The sequence below is a fragment of the Giraffa tippelskirchi genome, chromosome 2 (assembly GCF_054371585.1).
Source record: "Giraffa tippelskirchi isolate mGirTip1 chromosome 2, T2T-mGirTip1v1.2.pri, whole genome shotgun sequence".
Lineage (NCBI taxonomy): Eukaryota > Metazoa > Chordata > Mammalia > Artiodactyla > Giraffidae > Giraffa > Giraffa tippelskirchi.
Window position 1 is genome coordinate 131,375,939 of NC_137276.1, and position 26,327 is coordinate 131,402,265.

Sequence of the window (26,327 nt, forward strand, 5' to 3'; positions counted from 1 at the left end):
TTCCAAATGAGTCAATTACCAAAAGAAACCTCATTTATGTCCAGAAATTTTTTTATTGTCCTTCCTCTTTGATTGTTTGCTAATGTCTCAAGAAAGATGGTTGGGCTTCCCTGGTGGCTCAGATGGTAAAGAATCTGCCTGCTGTGCAGGAGACCTGGATTCGAGGTCTGAGTCAGGAAAACTCTCCTGGAGAAGGGAATGGGTGCCCATTCCAGTATTTTTGCCTGGAAAATTCCATGAACTGAGGAGCCTGGTGGGCTACAGTCCCTGGGGTCACAAAGAGTCAGATGTGACTGAGTGACTAACGCACACATACTAAGAAAGATGGTGGTCTGTTTTTTCTGTCACCCCAGTGATATTAGTGTTCATCTCCTGATTTGGCTGGATGGAAGGTAACTGCTCACTTAGTAAAGGAGCAACTTTCATAGGTGAAGGAAATCCTCTCTCTGGTTACAGATAGTGGCTTCCTAATAATTCCCCTAGTGTTGTTTCAAAAATCTGTTGGTTGCTTTTGTGGGAGATAATTCTTCATGGGTTTCTTTTGTATTTCTGCATGATTTATATCAACCTTTGTTCCCAACTATTTCTTTCAAGGATATTTGTATGCAAATAGTCATGGCAGATAGCAATAATGTTTACTTTGGGGTAGAGGGTATATTTGTTTGCTTTTCAGGGTGATAAAAATAACCTCTCTCTCTGGAGCAATGGTTGCACAGGATTGCTAACGGTTCCCTTTAAAAGTCTGGGATTTCCTAAGCTTGGGGCTCCTAAGCTGGGATACAAGCCCGCCGTGTGTGTGGTATCCAACATTGGCCACTGGACCTTGCCCTGCAGAACTTGAGCTGGGTGATCAGGAGAACAGATGTGAACATAAGCATCATACTACCTGCTGTGCTCTGAGGAATAAAGTCCTTTGTCTTTGATCCACAAGACTTATTATGTCTTATTTTCTGTGTGTACTCAACCCCCTGCTTGTCTTGTCCCATTAAGGAGGAAATCTGTAAGCTTCATTTCCCAGCTTGACAACTGCTTTCCAGTTAGAGTCTTTCTGTGTGATAAGAAGGGGGACTCCTGTGTGATAAGAAGCCCTCTGACTTCTCGCTCCAGCAGCTGGAAGTGCCTGCAGGGGTCATGGCAGCATTAGTGGTAGAAGCAGCCACAGCGAATATCCCTCTGCACAGGGAGGACAGCATGGCTTCCTGCAGCTCCTGATCTCTGGATCCCTCCTTCCCCTCTGGTCTTCTCTGGGCCCTCCAGTGATGTTTTAGCCTAATCTCCTGCATTCATTTCTTTTCTATTTTAAGTGACTAGGGTGCTTTCTATTTTCCTGACTGGACCCTTGTCTGATCCCCCTACAACTCCATTTAAGGCTCTTCTGGCAAGCTCAATTAAAGGACAGGAGAGATTTCAAGGCTAGAAGGCTTCAATATCTTTTTTAGAAACTAAGATGGGTGGGTCTGAGGAGAAGACTTTGACCAGATTTATCTTCCCAGCCTCAGGAAGAGCTGCTGAAACACAAAGAATGTTGGAGACTTGCTCCAAGAGCCAGGGTCACATAAATGTACTAATTAGATTAAAGAAAGAAAATGAAAGAGAAGCAACGGGAACGTGGCTGCAAGGCTTCAAGAAAAAGTTGCTTTATCTGCTGATAAAATGTGGACCAATGACCATTCCTTAAACCCCTTCCCTTGCTCATAGAAGGAAGGAGTGAGGGGAGTGAACGGGGCACCCACAGTGCAAGGGGAGCAGGACGTGTCTGCCTCTCCCACAGCTGTGGTGGAACCTGCTTAAGGACCCAAGCTTGACTCCCTCTGTCAGCCAAGCAGGAATGAGGACAGGTCCAGAACTGAGCCACTCACAGAGGTAAAATGATGAGACATCTATTTCACTTGCTTCCGTTTTGTCTCCAATACAAAAGCTGGTGTGCTTCTTAGTGTGGCTGAGTTCTTGCTAATAAGATACTTAATCCCACAAAACCAGTGAGTACTTTGTGTCTTTTCATTCTAAAACTCATTGGAAGGTCTCAAGGAAAAGTCTTTTTTTTTTTTTTTTAAAGATTTTTGTTTTGATGTGGACCATTTTATTTTTAAAAGTCTTTATTGAATTTGTTTCAATATTGCGTCTGTTCCATGCCTGGTCTTTTGGCCTTCAGGTGTATGGGACCCCAGCTTCCCTACCAGGGATCGAACCCACACCTCCTGCACCAGGAAGTGAAGTTTCAACCCCTGGACCACCAGGAAAGGTCCAGAAAAGTCTTGATTTGAAAAGGTTAAGATTTTATAAACACTTGGATTTGACCCCAAAGAAAAACCACTAGAATGCTAATTATACAAGGAAAGGAAAGAAGCTACCTACATTCAGAGAGGACTCAATAAAACCCTGTTCCCCTGAGAATGGCTACATTGGGGGGAGCTTGGAACAGGGGAGGGTAATTGAAGGAGCATCTGTCCTAAATGATGTGACTCGCTGTGTAACTGTTGACATTTCTCCTGATGTTTCACAGGCAATCATAGAGCTGCCACCAGTAGTTTCGTCAACAAAACGAATGATGTTTTTTAGTGCAGACAGCTCCTGTTTTCTGTCTGTTATGTGCATGCTGATGCCATCAAAGAAAAGGTCCAACTTCTCTTGGAAACTGGAAATGTTGTCATCAACTTCAAAATGGTGCAGTGTGTCTTAGCCAAGCAAAACTTTGCCTGAAAGGAAAATCATGACACCCTGTGTACAGATGGGGTCCCTGGATGCTTGGCACTGCACTTGGTTTTCCTGCCTGGTGACATGTTGCAATGACGCACTGCCTTTGACAGGAGTATGTGTTGGCATCAATACCCTATCAAAATTCCTGAAGGAAGGCATGCTTACTGCTAGAAGTGTTAAATTCATAAGTAGCATTTTTAAAGAGGTTTTTTCAAGAAATGGGAGCCAGATACAAAGTTCTTCTCTATTAGACAAGTTACTGGTTCAAGAGCAAACCTTGAAACAAGTGGTTGGTTATCAGATGGTGATTTCTTCTTCTTTTAATATTTATTTATTTGACTGTACCAGGTCTTAGCTGTAGTTGCAACATGTGGGATCCAGCTCCCTAACTGGGAATTGAACCCTGGTCCTCTGCATTGGAAGCAAGGAATCTCAGTTACGGGACCATGAGGGAAGTCCCTCTTTTTTTTGAGAGAGAGAGAAGAAAGTAAATCTACTCTCAATTTTGATATGGGAGCAGCTCATTCATGGCCTGACTTACCTGGAAAACATTTTTGGTCACATACTTGAGTAAATCTTTTGATTCAAGTTTTTGCAGTGACAATTGTGGGTACCACTGAGAAAAACAGCAAGCTCTTTGACCAAGTTACTAGTAGAGGTGGCCAAATGTGTGAATTTTCTGATGCTAGATGAAATACTTTTATAGTTTGGAAATGAGGATACTGAGAAGATAGCATTGTATAGACTCCTGGCAATTTGGTAGAGTTAATTTGAAAGTTATTTTGCTCAGATAACCTTAAAATAGAAGTTTGAATTTGAAATTCTTTCCTTGGTGACAAAGATAGCACCAAAGATTCAGTCTTTGCTAAAAATACTGTGATGGTTAATTTTATGTGTCAACTTGATGAAGCCATGGTGTGCTCAGAAACACCATTCTGAGTGTTTCTGTAGGGGTATTTTTTGATGAGCTTGACATTTAAATTGATAGGTTGAGTAAAACAGATCCTCCTCCCTAATGTGGGTGAGCTTCATCTAATCAGTTGAAAGTCTGAACAAAACAGCTGACCCTCTTCTGTGTTAGAATTCATTCTGCCTGTCTTTGAATTGGGATATTGTTTTTTCCTTTGCCTTTGAACTTGAATTGAAACTTTGTTGCTTCCTAGGTCTCAAACTTGCCAGCCTTTGGATTAAACCTACACCTTGGACCTTGTGGGACTTGCTAGCCTCCATAATCATGTAAGCCAATTTCTTACTTCTATATTATCTATATCTATATCCTTTTGAAGAACCCTGATTACTACAGGTGCCATCACTGATGTGGAGCCAGAAGAGATGACTTGACTTGTGGTCAGTTCAGAGACCTGGTGAATCCTATTGTTGCTTGACAGAAGATTATTTTAATGTGAAAAATCAAGTGATGTTAGCTTTTATTTCATTTACTGCAATGAAGTCGTTGGAAAATTTATGAGCTGAACCCTGAATTCATCTTTGAGAGAACTTTGTTGGAAGTCATACTTGGATAAATGTGTAACTGGGATGAATTTTGTCATTGTTCAGTTTTCCCGGATGCTGGAACTGGTAGCTTGCAACTCCATATCTCTAACTCCCTCTCAGGGACTTTTACTGTTGAAAAATGAAGTGTCTATAGGACACATTTTGGATGTGGTAGAGTCCAGATAAATGTCCTTCTGATAGATGTTCCATATGTGACAAGCACTCCCTGCCAATCAGCAATGGAAAGAAAGTTGCCAGAGCCCCTCAGTGAAGTTACTGAGCTGTCTGTGGCTCTCACTGCAATGGCCATGGGTGGTGGCCGGGCACTGGCTCAGATTCCATCAGGTTCCTTGCAGAAGCTGATTTAGGGATGTGGCTGTGCTTGATGGTGACTCTGCTCCTTTACTTGCTGCCCCATCCCCCACCCCATCTTTGTGCTTCAGTTCTTCCTCCTCCCTCCTCTCAGCTGATGCTCCAGTACACACTCTTCTCCCAGTCACCTCCTTACCCAGATATCCCTCATTTAGTTCCCTTGGAGATTTGAAGGTGGAACTGTCTGCCTCTCCTTCAATTTTCCTTCTAATAAATTACTATGATTAAATTCCATGCCCTGTTTCCCTCAGGACTCTCCTGTTTCCCACTTAACAGCTCATTATAGACATAAAACAGAAATCAAAAGGTGAACAAAACCCAGAAATACAACAAAACCTCCCAAACCCCATGCTACCTTTTTTTCGTGTGTGTGTGCCTGCTTTTATAATCCTAATCTTTTTCAAGGCAACGTGACTACCTCTTGCAGACTAGGGAAGGTCAGTACAAAGAAGTACAGGAACAACAGAAGCAGGGTGTAAGATTATCACTGGGTAAAAGGGGAGCCCTCTTGGTGTATGGAGATGGATGAGTCCCAAAGCTTCCTAGAATGGCCACACCTGCTTTGTATAATAGAAAGAAAAATTTAGAGTCAGTAAAATAGTAAAACATTACTTGATGTGACCTTTCTCTGTTCTCCTCTCCCCTCTCCACACACAAAAAATTTCAGTCAAATCTATTTATACACAAAAGCTTGTGTGTGAAAAGTGGCTGAGATGGAGTCGATGTTGTATGGATAAGGCAGGATGTAAGGACAACAGAGCTTAGAGGTGAGGGCAGGTAAGTGCTAGTTGGTGCAGGATGAGCAGAAACTTTGAGATGGAGCTTTAGATTTCATGAGCCGTGAAATTATTGAGTACAAGAAAATTTTACCTAAAGATCAAGGGGGCAGCCAGGCCTCCAGCTGTCTTAAAGGTTATAATAATTCACATCTTTGTGATTAAGCACTTATTAGAAACCAGAAATGGAAATAAGTTGGATATTAAAGCTGACAAGTGTGTTATGTCAAAGATCACTGTAATTTAACTTCTAATTCTTGCCAAATAGCTTCAGAATTCTCATTTCTGAGCAGATATCAAACTAATTTTCATTTAATTCGAACAACTTGATTTATTTCACATTTCAGGATGTTGCCACTAATTTCTGCAAGAAAAAAAAAAAGAAATGTACCGGTCAGGACTGATTAAGCAGCAAAGGGTCTTCCTGAAAGAAGATAGGACTATTCCCAGAGTTTCTGGGAGGGCTGGCAGAGGAGCCTGGTGAAGCCAGCGGGACTAGGGGCAGACGAGGCAGCTTGAGCCATGGCCAAGATTGCACCACAGAACCAAACTCAGGGAAGCACATAGCTGCCTCTAGAGGGCTCTGGATGCCTCAGTTTTCACCACTGTTGCCAAAGTCTTTGAACATCACACCCAGCTGCTGCTGGCCCAGCCACTGTAATGGATCTTGTGCTGTTCCTGCTTCTTTGTCCAAACTGAGAGGGCCAGGCTGAATTTAACTGGCCAAATCTGTGCCAGTAGTCCAGGTCCTAAATGTCAGGGGTGCTGGGGAACAAGCATCTGGGTTTTGTGGCTCCCATGGTGGGAAGTAAACTTGAACAGTGAATGAGGTTAATAAAGGGATAATATACCAGGAAGTCAAAAGAAAGATAGAAATCACAATCATACAATATTGAGAAAAAAATTTAATAAAGTGATTTTTTTTTCTATGTTGCCGATGTGAAAGCAATAAACATTAGAGCAGTGATATACATTGTATATAAAAATGCCCATGGGTATTTTTAGATAAAATTAGTTTTAGGATCATATCCTAGGTTTCATGAATTTTTAAAAATTAATTGATGATTGCTTTACAATATTGATTTGATTTTTGTCATACATCAACATGAATTAACCATAGATGTACATATATCCCCTCCCTCTTGAATCTCCCTCCCACCCCCCACCCTTTCCTACCCTTTCTAAGTTATTACAGAGCCCCAGTTTGAGTTCCCTGCATCATACAGTAAATTTCCATTGGCTATCTATTTACATTTGTTAGTATATATGCTTCCATGCTACTCTCTCCATCTTTGTCCATATGTCTGTTCTCTATGTCTGCATCTCCAATGCTACTCTGCAAATAGCTTCATCAGTACCATCTTTCTAGATTCCATACATATGCATTAATATATAGTATTTGTCTTTCTCTTTCTGACTTACCTCACTCTGTATCATAGGCTCTAGGTTCATCCACCTCATCAGAACTGACCCAAATGTGTTCCTTTTTATGGCTGAGTAATATCTCATTGTGTATATGTACCACAGTTTCTTTATCCATTCATCTGTTGATGAACATCTAGGTTGCTCCCATGTCCTAGCTATTCTAAATAGTGTTGCAATGAACATTGGGGTACATGTGTCTTTTTCAGTTTTGGTTTCTTCAGGATATATGTCTAGAAGTGGTATTGCTGGGTCATGTGGTGGTTTTATTCCTAGTTTTTTTTAAGGAATCTCCATACTGTCTCCCATAGTGGCTGTATCAACTTCCCCAAGGACAAATGCTCTTTCTTATCTCTATAATCTAGAGAATTTGAGCACACTGTACTCATAGCTCAGAATGTCTCTTAAACATATAAACAATGCTTAAATCCTCTCATAATAAGAAAAATACAAATTTAAATTACAGTCAGATACTATTTATTACCAATTATATTGGTAAAGCCAAAAAGTCTGTCATCATATTCTGTTAGGGAGTCTGTTGGGAAGCTGCCTCTTTCTTATGTTGCTGATGGAAATGTAGAATTGTCTGACCCTGTGGAGAGAACTTTGACAATATAGAGAAACATATGCATACTCTTTTTTCTAGGAATCCATCTTAAAGATACACTGGCAACAAACACAAAATAATAAATGCACAGAGCCTTTCACTGAGGCATTACTTGTAATTCTAAATATAGTAGGTAGAATTCTAAGATAGACCCCTTCTCAACCATTTCTTCTCTCTCCCCAACATATGCCTTGTATAGCCCTCTCCTCTTCAGTACAGGCAGAATCTGTGAAGATGATAGGATATCCCTCGCAGGATTAGGCTACTTTATGTGGCAAAAGTAAAGGAATCTTTCAGATGTCATTAAGGTCCGTAACCAGTTGATTTTGAGTTAATCAAAAGGAGGATTATACTGACTTGGCATGACCTAATCAGGTGAGTCCTTGAAACAGAGATTCTGTTGATGGCTTTAGAGAAGTCAGCTTCACAAGTGAGAGGACCTCTGGAAGGGGTTCTGTGGTTAGGACCTACCTGAGGGAGATTTCTAAGTTCTGAGAGTCATACCCGATGACAGATAGCGAAAAAAGAAATGAGGATTTCACTTTACAACCATAAGGAACTGAATTCTGCAGATACCAGTGAAGGTAAAAGAGAACTCCGAGTTTCACATGAAATCATATCTTAGTCTTGGCCAACACTTTGATTTCAGCCTAATGGGATGCTGAGCAGAGGACTCAGACAACCTGTGTGACCCACAGAAACTGTGAGGTAATCAATGTGTGTTGTTTAAGTTACTAAATTTGTGGTAATTTGTTATGCAACAGTAGAAAATGAATACACTGATAAACAAAATGCTACCAAAATATCCGTCCATGGGGAACAGATTGAATAGACTATGGTGCATGCTAGGTTTCTTCAGTTGTGTCTTTGTGACACTGGGACTGTAGCTCTCCAGATTCCACTGTCCTTCACTATCTCCCAGAGCTTGCTCAAATTCATGGTGATGCTATCTAACCATCTCATCCTCTGCTGCCCTCTTCTTCTTTTGCCTTCTGCCATTCTTAGCATGAGGGTCTTTTCCAATGAATTGGCTCTTCACATCAGGTGGCCAAAGTATTGGAGCTTCAGCTTCAGCATCAGTCCTTCCAGTGAATATTCAGGATTGATTTCCTTTAGGATTGACTGGTTTGATCTCCTTGCTGTCCAAGGGACTCTCAAGACTCTTCTCCAGTACCACAGTTCAAAAGTATCAATTCTTCAGTGCTTTGACTTCTTATGGTCCAGCTCTCACATCTGTGCATGCCTGCTGGAAAAACCATAGCTTTGACTATAGTCAAAGCTATATGGACCTTTGTCAGCAAAGTAATGTCTCTGCTTTTTAATACACTGTCTATGCTTGTCATTGCTTTCCTTCAAAGGAACAAGCATCTTTTAATTTCATGGCTGAAGTCACCATTCACAGTGATTTTGGAGCCCAAGAAAATAAAATCTGTCATAATCACACACATAAATGAATTATTTAAAGTAACTCTAAAGCACAGTGTCTTGACTGTTGCTTCCTAGGGGAATGTATAGATATAAGGAATGGAAGGGTAGAGTTATGTATGTGCCCTAGGAAACCACTCACCTAGTCCAAGCAAGGTCAACATAAGGGGTCCATACCCAAACATATCGTAGTAAGAAGAGTAAAAGCCAATGCCAAAGAGAAAATCTCAAAAAGAATAAGAGAAAAATGTACTCTTTACATACAAGAGAACTTTAGTAAGATTGCATTGTGTGCATGCTCAGTCATGTCCGACTCTTTGCGACTTTGTGGATTCTGGCCTGCCAGGCTGCTCTGCCTGTGGAATTTTTCAGGTCAAAATACTGGAGTGGGTTGCCATTTCCTTCTCTAGGGAAACTTCCCACTCAGGGATCAAACCTGGGTCTCCTGCATGGGAGGTAGATTCTTTACCATCTGAGCCACCAGGGAAGACCTTAGTAAAATTAATAGATGACTTTTCATCAGAAACCATGTAGGACAGAAGGCACTGCAATGACATTTTCAAAGAACTGAAAGAAAAAAATTTTCAACTAAGAATCTCAAATTCTTCAAAAAAGATGAAACAAAGGCATCCCCAGATCTGTAAAAATGAAGACAATTAGTTGCTTGGAGATCATTTTATCTGAAATACTAAAGAGTTCTTCAGGCTAAAAGCAAATGACCCTCAGACCTTAATTCAATTACACACCAAAACCCAAAAAGTAATGGTGAATGTAATTTTGTAATTATAAAAGATGCTTATTTCTTCTCTAAATTGCGAGGAAAAAGCAATTGTGTGAAATTATGTATATGAATGAATTATTGGTCCTATAAGACACAGGAATGCAGCATATAAAAGAAAGTGGAAGGGAACTAGACTATTCTGAAATAAGGAAACAACACCAAATGGTAACTTGAATCTATGGGAACAAAGGAAGAGAACCAGAAATAGTAAGTGAGGAGATAATTTAATTACCTCTAGATATGTACTTCCTCTCCTTCATTCTCTTAACTTCTTTAAAAGACAATATGATATAAAGTAATAATTAGAGCAACATATTGTTGGGTTTGTGACATATATTGGTGTGCTGTGCTGTGCTTAGTTGCTCAGTTGTGTCTGACTCTGCGACCCCATGGACTGTAGCCCGCCAGGCTAGAATACTAAAGTGGTTTGCCATGCCCTTCTCCAGTGGATCTTTCCAACCCAGGGATCGAACCCAAGTCTCTTGCATTGCAGGCAGACTTTTTACTGTCTGAGCCACCAGGGAAGCTATGGATGTACTATGTACAACAATTAGAGCTCAAAAAGGAGAAAGAAGGACTAGAGCTGCACCCAAGAAAATTAAAAACAGGTCTACACAAAAATTTGTACACAAATGTCCATAGCTGCATTATTTCATCATATCCAAAAATTAGAGACAACTGAATTGTCCATCAATTAGTGAATGAGCAAACAAAATGTGATATAGTTGTACGATGGAATATTATCTAGCTGTTAAAAGAAATAAAGTGCTGATAAATGCTACAGTAGGGATGAATCCTGAAAGCATGCTAAGTGAAAGAAAGAAGGTAGACAGAAAATACTTCATCCTGTATGATTTCATTTATATGAAATGTCTTTTATAGGAAAATTTATAGATTCAGAAGATAGATTAGTAGTTGCATCAGTCAGTTCAGTTGCTCAGTCGTGTCCGACTCTTTGTGACCTCATGAACTGCAGCATACCAGGCCTCCCTGTCCATCACCAACTCCCAGAGCCTACCCAAACTCATGCCCATTGAGTCAGTGATGCCATCCAACCATCTCATCCTCTGTCACCCCCTTCTCCTCCTGCCCTCAATCTTTCCCAGCATCAGGGTTTTTTCAAATGAGTCAGCTCTTCGCATCAGGTGGCCAAAGTATTGGAGTTTCAGCTTCAACATCAGTCCTTCCAATGAACGCCCAGCACTGATCTCTTTTAGGATGGACTGGTTGGATCTCCTTGCAGTCCAAGGGACTCTCAAGAGTCTTCTCCAACACCGCAGTTCAAAAACATCAATTCTTCGGTGCTCAGCTTTCTTTATAGTCCAACTCTCACATCCATACATGACCACTGGAAAAACCATAGCCTTGACTAGACAGACCTTTGTTGACAAAGTAATGTCTCTGCTTTTTAATATGCTGTCTAGGTTGGTCATAACTTTCCTTCCAAGGAATAAGCATCTTTTAATTTCATGGCTGCAATCACCATCTGCAGTAATTTTGGAGCCCCCCAAAATAAAGTCTGTCACTGTTTCCCCATCTATTTGCCATGAAGTGATGGGACTGGATGCCATGATCTTAGTTTTCTGTATGTTGAGCTTTAAGTCAACGTTTTCACTCTCCTCTTTCACTTTCATCAGGACGCTCTTTAGTTTTTCTTCACTTTCTGTCATAAGGCAGAATAGGGCAGGTGATAGGTTGCAGGGTAGAAGAAATGGGGAGTTACCTTAAATGTGTGAATTGCATAGTATGTGAATTATATTTTAATAAAGCTGTTAAAAAAAGTCTAATGAAATCATGCCAACAGTGCATAGTGGCCAATTGGAAAGCAGTTCCCAGGGCACAGGACCGTTTAAGTATCAAAAAGACTGGCTGCAATGAATTTAACTCTAAATCCAAGTTTAAATCCAAAGCTAAATCTATATATGAATTAGTAAAGGCAACAAGGTAAAACAGAGGAAATATCTCACCATTCACCACTGGAGGTTGCCAGAGCACCAGTCATTTCTGTGGAAAACTGACAAAGGAAAAGAACCAAGCTACTTTGCCTTACCTATATGAATTGTTTATTTATATAAATGAAGAGTTGAAGAAAGAAAACTCTTCTTTATAAGAGTGCAGCCTAAGGTGAAAAGAGAATGGTAAAATTAGAAAATCACTGTTTAAAAATAAATAAATTAAAAAAAGAAAATCACTGTTTGGCAATTTCTAATGAAATAACATTTCTGGGCAATAATCATGTATAAATGATAAAGGTATGAGGTAGAAATTTGATGGGTATGAGGTAGAAATTTGAATCTTATAATAGAGGGCTCAGGTTCATATAACTTGAACCCTCTGATTTCATCCTTTTGAAAAATAACAGCTTTATTGAGAAATAATTCACATAGAGAAAAAATTCACTCTTTGAAATATACATGTCAGTGGTTTTGAGTATAGTTACAGAGTGGTGCAAAATCACTACTATCTAATTCCAGAACATCTTGTTAACACTTCGGAAAGAAACTTGATACCTATTAGCAGTAAGTCCCTATTCCTCCTTCCCACCATTCTTTGGAAGTAACTAATTTACCTTCTCTCTCTATGGATTTACTTATTCTGGACATTTCATTTAAACAGAATCATATTATATGGCTTCTTTCACTTACCACAATGTTTTTATGGTCATTTATGTAGTAGCATGTATCAGCACTATATTCCTTTAAATGATTGAATAATGTTTCATTGCATGGATATACCACATTTTGTTTATCCATTCATTAGTTGATGGAAATTAGGTTCTTTCTACTTTTGGCTATTGTAACAATGCTAAGAGCATTTGTGTACAAGTCTTTGTGTGGACATATGTTTTCAGTTTTTTTGTTATATATCTAGGATTGAAATTGCTGGGTCATATGGTCACTTATGTTTAACTTTTTGAGTTGATTCCATCTTATCACTAAAAGTAGGATGATAAGAGTGCTATGTGTTTCATAATATGATATAAAAAATACAGTGTGTACATACAAAGTATTCTGGTCTAAACAACTGAATCTGGATATAATCAAGCATCTAGTTCAGGAATATATAAAGGGCAGGTTTATATATTTATGTCTGTAAAGGTCAGAACAGTAACTCTTTTAGGCATTGTGGACCATACAATCTCTGCAACAACTTCTTAACTCTACTGAGAAGCATGAAAGGAGATATAGACAATGTGTAAATAAATGACATTGCTTTGTCCCAGTAAAAACTAGTTCAGAGCATGCAGCAGGTCACATTTGGCCCACAAGCCATAATCCTTGTTTGAGAGTTTACAGAAAACCTGGCGGAGAATAGAAACACATTTAATCAGCCAAACCTGGGAAGTGAGACAAACGAGTCCCCCCCCCCCAAAAGTTAATGGCATGAAAAAGGCTTAACATTCTATTTTTCCTTAAATGCTCTCTTTTTGATCTTATGCTATGTGTTTCCTAAATGAGTAATAAAAGGAAGCCTGGGTATATTTGAAAGAGCATACTAGCTTACAATTTATCTTCCAGTGACTTTATTGTACTGCTCCTTCTCCAAATGGTAAAAGACCCCTCTGTTTGGACAAATTATATAATAGTTCTTCATCCCTATGGTTACAATAATCTAAGCAAGATGTGAACATTTAATCTAAGGCTGATCAGTCAGAATTTTTCCCTCAATACTTATTTTTTCAAAGTGGAGCTGGTGTAGAAAAGCTGTATTTTCTCTCTGGTTGTGAGAGTATAAGGATACAAGCCCCAAGATGACGCTAGTCAGTTTCAAGTTTGGGTAGCCTTTGATCCTTAGAATGAAACCAATCTGAAAGGAGAAGGAAAAGTGTATGTGTGTGAGAGAGAGACAGAGACAGAGACAGACAGAGGGAGAGAGAGAATGGCAAGCCATGTGAGAGATTTTTGTTTTTGTTGTTCAATTGCTAAGTCGTGTCCAAATCTTTGCAACCCCATGAACTGCAGCATACTAGGCTTCTCTGTCCTTCACTATTACCTGGAGTTTGCTCAAACTCAGATCTGTTGAGTTGGTGATGCTCTCCAACCATCTTATCTTCTGTCTTCCCCTCTCCTCCTGCCCTCAGCCTTTCCCAGCATTAGAATTTTTCCAATGAGTTGGCTCTTCATATTAGGTGGACAAAGTATTGGGAGTTTCAGCTTCAGCATCATTCCTGCCAATGAATATTCAGGGTTGATTTCATATAGGATTGACTGGTTTGATCTCCTTGCAGTCCAAGGGACTCTCAAATCTTCTCCAGCACTACAGTTTGAAAGCATCGATTCTTTGGCACTCAGCCTTCTTTATTGTCCTACTCTCACATCCGTACATGACTTCTGGAAAAACCAGAGCTTTGACTATACAGACCTTTGTCGGCAATCTCTGCTTTTTAATACACTGTCTAGGTTTGTCATAGCTTTTCTTCAAAGGAACAAGCATCTTTTAATTTCGTGGCTGTAGTCACCATCTTCAGTGATTTTGGAATCCAAGAAAATAAAATCTGTCATTGCTTCCACTTTTTCCCCTTCTATTTGCCATGAAGTGATGGGATTGGATGCCATTATCTTTGTTTTTTGAATGTTGAGTTTTAAGCCAGTTTTTTTACTCTCATCTTTTACCCTCATCCAGAGGCTCTTTAGTTTCTCTTCACTTTCTGCCATTAGGGTGGCATCATTTGCATATCTGAAGTTGTTAATATTTCTCTCAGCAATCTTGATTCCAGCTTTTGAGGCTTCCAGCCTGGCATTTTGTATGATGTACTCTGCATGTAAGTTAAATAAGCAGGGTGACAATGTACAGCCTTGATATACTCCTTTCTCAATTTTGAACCGGTCCATTGTTCCATGTCAAGTTCTAACTGTTGCTTCTTGTCTTGAATACAGGTTTCTCAAGAGACAGGTAAGGTGGTCTGGTATTCCCATCTCTTTAAGAATTTTCCACAGTTTGTTGTGATCCACACAGTCAAAGACTTTAGCATAGTCAATGAAGCAGAAGTAGAGGCTTTTCTGAAATTCCCTTGCTTTTTCTATGATTCAATGGATGTTGGCAATTTGATCTCTGGTTCCTCTGCCTTTTCTAAATCCAGTTTATAAATCTGGAAGTTCTCAGTTCACGTGCTGTTGAAGCTTAGCTTGAAGATTTTGAGCATTACCTTGTTAGCATGTGAAATGAGTGCAGTTGTATGGTAGTTTGAAGATTCTTTGACATTGCCTTTCTTTGGAATTGGAATGAAATCTGACCTTTTCTAGTCCTGTGGCCACTGCTGAGTTTTCCAAATTTGCTGGCATATAGAGTGCAGCACTTTAACAGCATCATCATTTAGAATTTGAAATAGTTCAGCTGCAATTCTATCACCTCCACTAGCTTTTTTTGTAATGATACTTCCAAAGACCCACTAGACTTTACACTCCAGGATGTCTGGCTGTAGATTGGAGAGAAATTTATTTGCAACCAAAGAATTCAGTTTAACATGGTCATCTTAAAAGATTTTTGAAAGGCTTGTACGTAATACATATAAAATTGCTGACTTGGCAGGGTTTCAGTAATTGACATCATTTTTAAAAAGTAAATCATGAATTTCTTATGTCCTTTATGTTATTATTTAATATCCTGTGTTTATATGCCTCTGTCCTACAACCACATTGTCAGTTCCATGAAGGCAGGAAACATGATATTATACTTCCTTGCTTTCCAGAGGGTCTAGCATGATATAAGTTAATTTATTTAAAAAAGATATGCTTCATTGGTATGTAAGATGTATTAGTATTATTTGATTATTGCACTAAAATGAACTTAATATCTTCCAGTCAAGGTAGGTTTTCTGTGAATTTATTCCAACTTAGAAGGGGCATTTTTCTTTTTTTTGTAATGTAAGTCTCTTCTCAGGTGTATTATTGTTTTTTCAGGTAGTGGAGGAAGTATGAATTAAATTACAACTTTTTTTTTCTTGGAAATTCATGGATGAGATGTTATTGCTCATGTAATTTAGGTTTTAATGTTGAATATGTGAGGCACAGTTTTAGCTTAATTGCTGGAAAGCAATATCACAAATTGAAATAGTTTTAAAATAGAAAAAAGACTTAAAATTATAGTGTACATGTCATTTGGAGTGATTGGCATTCTAAACAAAGTCTGAAAGAAGTAATTAGAAGTATTCAGAGCAATTAGCTGATGGTTCTTAAAAGGCCCATATAAGCTGAATTTATTTGCCTTATGTATTTAAAGGCTTTACATATATAACACTAAAATTGCAGCCCTAGTTTTTAAATAAGTAAGTGAAATTCTTTTATTTCTTTTAAAAACCAAATTGTTTAGAACTTTAAAAATATCTATTGCTGTTCTGAATATAAAGCTTACTTTCTAACCAAATCAGATGTCAGTCGCATGTTTCAAATATTTTAGACAAATATGAGTATGTCCTAGTTATATTGTCTAGGTGAGGAATGTCTTATCAGTTCAGTTCAGTTCAGTTCAGTCGCTCAGTCATGTCTGACTCTTTGGGACCCCATGGACTTCAGCATGCCAGGCTTCCCTCTCCATCACCAATTCCCGGAGGCTACTCAAACTCATGTCTATTGAGTCGGTGATGCTATCCTACCATCTCATCCTTTATTGTCTCCTTCTCCTCCCTCCTTCAATCTTTCCCAGCATCAGGGTCTTTTCCAATGAGTTGGTTCTTTGCATCAAGTGGCCAAAGTATTGGAGTTTCAGCTTCAGCATCAGTCCTTCCAATGAATATTCAGGACTGGTTTCCTTTAGGATGGACTGGTTGGATCTCCTTGCTGACCAAGGGACTCTCAAGAGTCTCCTCCAACACCACAGTTCAAAAGCATCAATTCTTCAGTGCTCAGCTTTCTTTATGGCCTGACTCTCACATCCATATATGACTACTGGAAAAACCATAGCTTTGACTAGACAGACTTTTGTTGGTAAAGTAATGTCTCTGCTTTTTAATATGCTGTCTAGGTTGGTTATAGCTTTTCTTCCAAGGAGCAAGCGTCTTTTAATATTATGGCTGCAGTCACCATCTGCAGTGATTTTGGAGCCCCCCAAAATAAGTCTCTCACTGTTTCCATTGTTTCCCCATCTATTTGCCATGAAGTGATGGGACTGGATGCCATGATCTTGGTTTTCTGAATGTTGAGTTTTAAGCCAACTTTTTCACTCTCCTCTTTCACTTTCATCAAGAGGCTCTTTAGTTCTTCTTCGCTTTCTGCCATAAGGGTGGTGTCATCTGCATATTTGAGGTTATTGACATTTCTCCCAGAAATCTTGATTCCAGCTTGTGCTTCATCCAGTCTTATAGGATCTTCTTTTCAGCTAATGATAATTAACAACTTTCTCATTTTCAGGAAATATTAAAATTAAATAAAATTTTATCATTTCATTAATAATAGACATTTCCTTATTTATACTTAAATATGAAATTTCTTTTCCAAAAAAGTTGTCCTAAGAAAATATTTTTTCATGTAATATAATTTGATTTACATAAAAGTGAAAGTGTTAGTTGTTCACTCATGTCCAACTCTTTGTGACTCTATGGACTGTAGCTTGCCAGGCTCCTCTGTCCATGGAATTCTCCAGGCAAGAATACTGGAGTAGGTTGCCATTCCCTTCTTCAAGGGATCTTCCTGACCCATGGATCGAATCTGGGTCTCCTGCACTGAAGGCAGATTCTTTACCATCTGAGCTATCAGAGTAAACGGAGATGCTTTCACTTGAGCTTAAATCAATATTTAATTTTATATAAGCAAATACTTAAAAATTGTATTCTTGGGAATTCCTTGGCAGTCCAGTGATTTCAACTCTGTACTTCCACTGCTAGGGTCTTAGGTTGAATCCCTGGTTAGGGAACTAAGATTTTGAAAGCTGTGCAGCACAGCCCAAAAAATAAAATTGTATTCTTGACCAGTATTTATGTCCAGGATGGATTAGCAGGTACAGAATTTATCTTAAATAGCTAAATAACCAGACAAAATGTATGAAACAGTGGTTTTCAGATATTGGACAACAGATAGTATATGAGAATGATCTCTGAGAGAAGGGAACAAATAAGGTAAACCCTATGATTGTTCAAGCTACAGGCTAAAGAGAGTTTCTAGGCTTCCGTGCAGGGTGGAGGAGCCCATAGAGAACCTGGCAGACTCCCTTTGATGGAGAGACAGAGTGCAGAGTTCATGGAGGCCAAGCCACTTACAATGGAAAGAGTGGAGTACTAGAGAGGAAAGAGCTGCACAGCTAGAGAGCACTGAAAACCTGACTCAAATGTTTTTACAGAGTTTCAGACAGAATAGTCCATGGGGGTCACACAGTTCCAGGAATAGCTTGTGTTTATACCAGCCAGAGTGGAAACCTTCTTTATTCCCAGGGATTGATAAGAGAGTCAAATAGCTCTGGATAAAGGGTGGACAACTATAACATGCAGGTCAGATCTGGTCTTTTTTGTATAATTCACAAGCTGGGAATGGTTTTTACTATTTTAAAGAGTTATTGAAAGTAAACAAAGAGTATACAACAGATTACATATGTTCCATAAATCCTAATTAGTAACTATCTGATCCCTTACCAAAAAAACGTTTACTGAACACTTTCCTCGACTAAAGGCTGTTCTAAATCTGCCTAATAAAGGTTAAAAGCAAATCTCAAAAGTATCCATTTCCAAGTAAATTAACCACATCCTAAAACAGCCTAAAAATATTTAAAGGGAAAAAACTAGTGTCTATTTCCAAGAAAATTTATGCATCCCTGAACAATGTCCATAATTATTTGAAGGAATACAAATCATCCAGTATCCAACATTGTAAAAATCAGAATGCCAGACATTCAAAGATGCAGTAAGATATGATCCATAGTGAAGACAAAAGTCTATTAATAGAAACAAAAATGACATTGATAAAAGAATTAGTAGGAAAGGACAGTAAATGAGCTATTATATACGCTGTCTGTTGAAAAAGGTAAAGAAAAACATGAGCATGATGACGAGTGAAATGGAAGGATAGATAACACTGCAACTGAATATGTAGAGATGAAACATATGAGGTTTTAGGCAAAAATATACTGAATGAAGTTAATAGGTTATTAGACACTATAGGAGGAAAGTTTAGTGAATTTGAAGACATAATAGTGGAAACTATCTTATATGAAATAGGAAAAAGAAGACAGGATGGAGCATCAGTATACCATGGGAAACCTTCATGTATCCTCATATACATGCTGTTGGAGTCTCAGAATGAGTAGAGAGAGATGGAAAGCTATATGTGTAGTGATATAACATTAGTTGATCATAGACTGTAATAACTTAAATACATATATATGTATACTATAATCCTAGAGCAAATCCTACATATATTAAAAAGTTAAAAAGAATATTTATTATGAATATATTATATATATTATAAACAACTTTATGCTAATTAATTCAGTAACTTTGATAAACAAATTCCTTGAAAGATACAAACTGCTAAAGCTCAAATAAAAAGAAATAGATGACCTGAGTAGCCCTATATCTACTAAGTAAATTGAATTTGTAGTTAAAAAATCTTCCCACAAAGAAAATGCCAGGCCCATAATATTTCATGGTGAATGCTACCACATATTTGAGGAAGAAATACTGATTTTGCACATTTTTTTTTCCAAAAAATAGAAGAGGAGAGAAAAGTTTCCAACTCATGACTACAGAATAATATTAATACCAAAACTAGACAAAGAAATGCCAAGAAAACTAGAGACTAGTATCTCTCACAACATGAATGGAAAAATTCATTTAAGAATTAACAATTTGAATCCAGCAATATGATAAAAGGATAATATATTATGACCAAATGGTGTTTACCCCAGGAATGCAAAGTTGGTTTAACATTTTAAAAAATTAATCATATAATTTTAATGTTAACAGACTGAAAAAAGAAACACACATGATTTTTAAAAAAATAAAATACAGAAATGGCATTTGACAAAAATTTAACATTGCCTCCTGGTAAAAGTAGAAATACAGAAAATTTCCCCAACCTGATAAAGAGCATTTATGAAAAATTTACAGCCAACATTATATGTAGTGATGAAAGACTGAATGATTTCCCTTTAATACTGGCAACAAGACAAGAGTATTTACTCTCTTTAATTCTGTTTGGCATTATAATAAGCCAGCACAAAAAAGCAAGTAAAATTAAAGTCATACAGGCTGGGGAAAAAAAGTAAAACTGTATTTACTCACAGAAAACATGACATTCCACGTAGGAAACCCCAGTTCAGTTCAATTCAGTTGCTCAGCTGTGTCTGACTCTTTGCGACCCCATGGACTGTAGCACGCCAGGCTTCCTTGTCCATCAGCAACTCCTGGAGCTTGCTCAAATTCATGTCCATTGAGTTAGTGATGCCATCCAACCATCTCATCCTCTGTCATCCCCTTCTCCTCCTGCCTTCAATCTTTCCCAGTAAGTGTGCAAAACATTATTGAGAAAATTTAAAGGAGACATAAACAAACAGAGAGATAGTGTCCAATACTGCCTTGTTATCTATAGCCACTGTGTAGATCTTGAGGATTTTTTCAACTTGCATAACTGAAACTTTGTATTTTTTCACACATACCTCTTGTTTTCCCCACCTTCCAGATCCTGGCAACCACCAATCTATTCTCTGCTTCTATGAGTTTGACTATTTCATATTCTTCATATTGTAAACCGTGGTGGTGTTGCTGTTCAGTCACGAAGTCATGTCTGACTCTTCTCAACCCCATGGACTGTGGTCCTGTAAACAGTACTTAAAAATTTTCTGAAAGAATAGATCTTATATTAAGTGTTCTTATCACACACACACACAAAGAGGGTGAGAGGAAACTTTTATAGGTGATAGATGTGTTTTTAAAAGTGATATATAGATGAATATGTTTATTGCACAGATCATGGTGATGGTTTCATGGTTGTGTGCTTACCTCTAATTTCATTAAGCTGTATACATGAAATAGGAGTGAAGAGTCGGACATTGAATCCCAGTTGTTGGACTGAATCCCAGTTGTTGAAGTAAAAGACCAACACAGAATTGAATCCCAGTTGTCAGACTGAATCCCAGTTGAAGTAAAAGACCAACACAGGCACTGGAAGACAACCAGCAACAGCAACAGACATAATACTTACTACTGGCAAACACTAGGAAGATAAATCAGCTAAGGTGGTAGGAAAAATGGCTAATGCTTGTCTCTCCACAGTTAAAAAAAATTCCTTCATGTGCATTATTTCCTTTAATGGTGTCTGGAGCATAGGATGTGCTCAATAAAAGCTTGATGAATGAATGGATTGAAATTCCTACCAGTGTCTAGCAGATTGTAGGCACTGTATATTTGGAGATAATTCTGCATGATCTCTCACATCTCTGCACATCTTGTGAGCAGAGGAACTGACTACCTTTGTTATGAATGATCTTTTATGTAGTAAATAGCTTTGGAAAATAGAGATTCCTCCAGAGCAATAGACAGGTTTGCTTACTGTCCAGTATAATAAAGATGTCCCTTTTTGGCTCAAAAGTGACACACGTTTACTTCTAATTATAAAAGACTTGGTATCCTTATGCTGAGGCTATTGCCCTGGTAATGCACTGTACTTCACATGTAGGTATCATTTCATCTTCTGGATATCACATTGCAGGAATTGAGGCTTGGGGAACTGGCACAAATGATGATACTCTGGCTGTTGCTATCACTCTGAGCAGTAGACGGTCCTTTGCCTCTGGCCTAGGAGTCTCATGTCTTCTACAACATTCACAGACTGTGAGAGACTAAGTATTAATTTACAAGTAGGTTAAAATCTCAGGCCCTTCACAGTTCTTGACACTATACATACTTTTTGCACTAAAGGGCATAATCTCAGGAAAGCTTTAAAGAAATGGGATAAGTAACCAGCTGTATTGGATAAGGAAAACAAATAAGTAAGCAAAATCTAACCAAAATATAACTTCCCCACCTTGCAGAACTGGAGCTATTATTAAGGGCAAAATAGCTACCAGATACCTGATGGTAACATCAAAAAATTTATAGGGACTCGAAGAAAATACAGAAATTGGAACACAATAGAATCATTACACATGGAAAGTTAAAAATTAAGGATTTGACTCAGTAAACTCCCAAAGAAAGTTATGCCATTATACAGGCATCAATTCCTCTGCAGCCTCTGGAAAAGAATAAAAGATATATATTGCTAAGAGTGATTGTTTCTGAAAGGGTGAATTAAGGTGGGAGAGAGATCTACTTTGTATGCTTTGAATTTTGTACCATCTTCAGGTAGTACTTAGTTTTAAAATGTGTAAAATTTAATTTGAAAAGCTTTTAAAATGATTTTTTAGGTAAGAAAGTATAAATTGTTTTTAGATTAAAAAAAAAAAACAACAACTGCTTTTACACAGCAGGTACTTTACCATTTAAAAGAGTTACTGAGGAAGCTATTTTTTTTCCAGGTTGGCTGGCAATTTGGTTTATGGAGATAAAAACGTCTTTACCAAAAAAAGACGTTTTTTTGGAACACAACTTTGGTTAAGGAAATTCTTCAAAATAGGCTCTTTCATTTCAGATTTGTAAGGAAGAAAAAAAAACACCCATTGCTCTGCAGTAGAGGTATGAGGTTTCCTCAATCTGAGAATGCATGCATTGTGTTCTGTTTGGTAATGTCAATTAGATGTACGTATTTTACTTCTAAAAGAAGGAACAGAAATAGTTTTCTTAAAAGATATTCAGTCGGGACTATTAGTGCCCTCTATTTGGGTTTGTTAAGGATTGAATAACTCTGAATTTGAGATGGTCTCTTCAGGAGCATAGAGCTTGCTTTTTAGTTGTGCTTCTGGGAAGTCTAGAGGGTGAATTCTGGTCAGGCTTGTAGCAATTGTGAGAGAGGTTGTTTTGGCTGCAAAGTGTGGCTCATGCTTGACCGTCTCCAGCCCAACACCAGCAGGAGAACTACAGTAAGAGTAGCAAAGTGGGCATTTTTCTGGGTGGCCCCACTGCCACTGGCAGAAGCTGCAGGGGCTGCTGGACTGTCTGAGGAGCTCAGATAGTCATAACTGGGAATAAACTCTTTAAGTAAACAATCCCAGGAGGGCCTTAGGAATATCTCAGGAATAGACTCCTGGGTTAAAGATGGGGCCTCTTGCAATTGTAGAACAGGAACTCTACCAGTAGTGAAAAGACCTTCCTTGTTACTCTAAAATGCTGAAATGAAAAATTTTGATTTGATTATTTACTTAAAACATGTTTAAATATGTTCAATATTTATTTTTTATTTTATTTTTAGACAAAATAGACATTTTTTACTTTATATTTTAGGTTGGACTATAGTTGATTTACAATGTTGTGTTACTTTCAGGTGTATAGCAAGATTATTCAGTTATACATATAAATATATCAATTATTTTTCAAACTTGTTTCCCATTTGCTGCTGCTGCTGCTAAGTCGCTTCAGTCGTGGCTGACTCTGTGCGACCCCATAGACGGAAGCCCACCAGGCTCCTCCGTCCCTGGGATTCTCCAGGCAAGAACACTGGAGTGGGTTGCCGTTTCTTTCTCCAATGCATGAAAGTGAAAAGTGAAAGTGAAGTCGCTCAGTCGTGTCTGACTCTCAGCCACCCCATGGACTGCAGCCTACCAGGCTCCTCCATCCATGGGATTTTCCAGGCAAGAGTATTGGAGTGGGGTGCCGTTGCCTTCTCTGGTTTCCCATTTAGATTATTATAAAATATTGAGCAGAAATCCCTGTCCTATACAGTAGGTCTTTGTTGGTTATCTGCTCAATCTTTGGTAGTTTAATCATTAACAGTATTGATAAAGTAGGAACTCTAGCTTGGGTCTAAGTGGGATTTGCCCAAAGTGAAACTGAGGATTAGGTCCACCAGACACCTATTTGTAGGAGGCTTGAAGAATTTTATTTGGGAAAGTATGAGACAATTTTGCTGAAAACACTCAGTGAACAAAACTTAGGACATACTCTGCACTGAATGTAGTTGCTATTGAATTCATATTTGAGTCCCAAGTAATTCAGAAAGGCTGTGAGAAATATAGGAAGAGCAGTTTCAGTGAAAATTTCAAAAAATATTGAGGCCAATCCCAGGATTGCTTTGGAATCCTGCTAACAAAGGCAAATAGCAAGGAAAGACTGTTTCTGTCCCACTTTGCCTTAGATCCCTGCATAGGTTAAGTCTCTGAGAAATCCAGTCAGCTCTGCTGTAAGCCTTACCAATGTGTTCGTTTGTGTTCAGAACTTCCTTCCTCAAGTTGCTCACTTCTAAACTGAAGCTTCATTGAGTAATTTTTTGGTAGAGTGTAAGTCATATGTCTGAGTTTTCTGGTTTCTACCTTGAAGATGCAGGACTCTTAAGCTTAAAAATTTACAAGAAAAAAAGAGAGACTTGTCAGAAAGCCTGCGTGTCCACTACAGCTTGTACCCCCAAAATTAAGCTATGAGAGTTGAGTATTCTTATTTTAACATGCAAATAGAAATAGTTTTAAAAATGTTTTTGTGATAGATACACATTATTTTAGATGCAGATAATCACCTGGGCCAGGGCTTTTAAATTTAAAGCGGGATCCAGATATTTCTGGGGTTGTGTGGAAAATGCTGTGTTAGCATTAAGGAAAGGAAAGTTGATGTGTCTAAGTATTTTGCCAAAAGTTTTAACTTTCATTTCAGGTTTGAGGGATTTGTTAACTAAAGAAATCACTCATTATACTCAGATAAACAATTCCAATATTTTATGGAGAATTATCTAACTTACTTTCAATATATAATCATTAAAAGAAAATCAATATCTAATAGAAAATTATTGATATTATTTTAAATAAGCAATCATTAAAAGGAAAGAGAAATAGAACAGTACATACATCACCTAATTGGGGTGAGCTAACATCCAGACTTCAAACAGCACTGGGAAGTCCCATGTAACAGCAATCTGGAGTCCCAGTTGGGAAAATTTCCTGGGCAGCACATCTGCTCTTTGGGTGAGACTTCAAATTACAATTTTGGGGGTTCCAGTTTATAATTCCTGGCCACAAACTGATATCATCATTGGTTTATGAGCAAATAGCGGCTCTGGTTTTACCTTAATCTTTTTGTTGTTTGTTTTACAATGCTGTTTGTTTTATCTTGTGAGTCATAGGACTTTGTTAAGTCCTGGGTGTAGTTGGCCAGACCTCCTCCAAGGGCTTGAGAGTTCCAAGACCTGCTCCCTATCTTATCTGTAGTACCCCACAGCTTCCTGGTAACAAGAGGTGCCCTCAGGAGCAGATGAGTTGTTAGGGCAGTGTCCAGGCAGGTCAGAAGCAAGGTCAGAGGCCTGCTTTGCTTTCTTGTCTCTGAAGCTTGAACAAGACTACTTCCATTTAATTTCCCTAAAAGCAAGGACTAAGAACTCTCTTGGGGGAGGAATTCGTTCTTGAGATAAAAGTTGCCACTGACCATATATCCAGAGAAAACTCTAATTCAAAAAGTTACATGCACCTCAATGTTCATAGCAGCACTATTTACAATACCTGACATGGAAGCAACCTGACTGTCCATTAATAGATGAATGGATAAGATATGCTACATATATATACAATGGAATATTAGTCAGTCATAGAAAGAATGAAAGATTGCCATTTGCAGCAACATGGATGGACCTAGAGATTATCATACTAATAAAATAAGTCAGACAGAGAAAGACAAGTATCATATATTACTTAATCTAACAAAATAATACAAATGGACTTATTTACAAAACAGAAATAGACTCACAGACATAGAAAGTTATGGTTACTGAAGGGGATAGCAGGGTAGGGGAAGAGAGAAATAAAGAGTTTTGGATTAACATATATACACTACTATGTATAAAATAGGTAAACAACAAGAACCTACTGTATAGCACAGTAGAGAACTATCCTCAATATACTATAATAACCCATGATGGAAAAAAGCTGAAAAAGAACACATATATACGTGTGTGTATATATATATATATATATATATATATATATATATATATATATAATGTGTGTGTGTGTGTGTGTGCTAAGTCGCTTTAGTTGTGTCCGACTCTTTGTGACCCTGTGGACTATAGCCTGCCAGGCTCCTTTGTCCTTGAGATTCTTCAGGCAAGAATACTGGAATGGGTTGCCATTTCCTCCTCCAGGGGATCTTGCCAACCCAGGGATCAAACCCATATCTCTTGTGTCTCCTGCATTGGCAGGCAGGTTCTTTACCACTAGCACCACCCGGGAATACATACACACACACACACACACACACGTGACTGAGTCACTTTGCTGTACGCTTGAAACTAGTACAACATTGTAAATTAACTATACTTCAGTTAAAAAAATTTGCCACTGAGAAAGGAGAATTCTGATGCAACCTGTCTATGTATTTATATTTATCCCCCAGGCTAGCTCTCTTTGAGCTCCTGTTGAGTTCTGCATGGAGCAGGAAAGAGAAACAGAAAATGTTTTACACTTAAATCTCTCTAAGACATCAAGAAAATAAGCAGACATCCAAGTGGGTGTACACAGCAGGGAACAGTATCTCCCCCACCTCACAATGCACCGTCACCTCCATGGCTGTAGAGTGAGCAGAGATGGGGTCCTTAGAGACTTGAGGATGGGGCACAGTGGGCCATGTAGGGCCCACAGGGCCACATGGCAAGACACCCATGAGGAATCTTAGAAAAACTTAGGGGAGGGTCATAGGACATAGATATGAAAGTAAGTAAAATATGAGCAACTACTTTTAGGTGACTTGGAAGTTGGAGAA

General features: G+C 38.4%; 2 protein-coding genes across 5 annotated transcripts in view; both read left to right on the plus strand.

Moving 5' to 3' along the window:
• Positions 1-26,327, plus strand: part of NMD3 (NMD3 ribosome export adaptor) — a 288,544-nt gene that overhangs the window by 238,929 nt on the left and 23,288 nt on the right. Inside the window, exons 20-21 of one of the 3 annotated variants that reach the window (XR_014076997.1) lie at positions 3,861-3,933; positions 22,013-22,169. The gene's annotated coding sequence lies outside the window, so the exon portion shown is untranslated. Of the gene's footprint in view, positions 1-3,860; positions 3,934-5,686; positions 7,210-22,012; positions 22,170-26,327 lie in introns of those variants that run through there. The other 2 variants (XR_014076994.1, XR_014076998.1) reach the window with 2 other exon arrangements.
• Positions 1-26,327, plus strand: part of OTOL1 (otolin 1) — a 96,428-nt gene that overhangs the window by 33,375 nt on the left and 36,726 nt on the right. For both annotated transcript variants that reach the window (XM_081570735.1, XM_081570736.1), the window contains one exon: positions 3,861-3,933. The gene's annotated coding sequence lies outside the window, so the exon portion shown is untranslated. Of the gene's footprint in view, positions 1-3,860; positions 3,934-26,327 lie in introns of those variants that run through there.